General features: G+C 39.1%; 1 long non-coding RNA gene across 1 annotated transcript; it reads left to right on the top strand.

Annotated features, from left to right (window-relative positions):
- Positions 1 to 6: 6 nt before the first annotated feature.
- On the top strand, positions 7 to 379 carry LOC104775251. The gene is made up of 3 exons (XR_765790.1): positions 7 to 102; positions 196 to 267; positions 348 to 379. It is a non-coding gene; the product is annotated as an uncharacterized LOC104775251 (long non-coding RNA).

Genomic DNA, 379 nt, shown 5'->3' with positions numbered 1-379 from the left:
ATTGCAAGGACCATATTGTTAACATACAAGCACAAGACCCATTCAGTTGATTCCAATGGTGGGATCATCTCCAATGCAGACATTGATTTCTACATGAACAATGTATGTTCTTTCTTCTTTCTGTGTATCTCTCTTTGACATGGATACTAGGGTGCTTGTAGAAGTTACTAACTTTTAAATCTGGTGAGACTGCAGGACATGATCTACGTTGTGGAATCAAAACCCGTAAAACGTTATGGGGATTTCTTCTTGCGCCAGATTGCCAAGGTATGTAAAACTGAAACTAATATGTGTTTAAACAGATTATATGTATTGATCTGGCAGATTGATTCTTTTCCACTGCGTAGCTCGAAGGCGTGATAAACGATATGGACCGCGT

This window comes from Camelina sativa, unplaced genomic scaffold, assembly GCF_000633955.1.
Source record: "Camelina sativa cultivar DH55 unplaced genomic scaffold, Cs unpScaffold10898, whole genome shotgun sequence".
Lineage (NCBI taxonomy): Eukaryota > Viridiplantae > Streptophyta > Magnoliopsida > Brassicales > Brassicaceae > Camelina > Camelina sativa.
The sequence above is the reverse complement of the archived record's forward strand: the minus strand, read 5'-3'. Positions and strand labels throughout refer to the sequence as shown.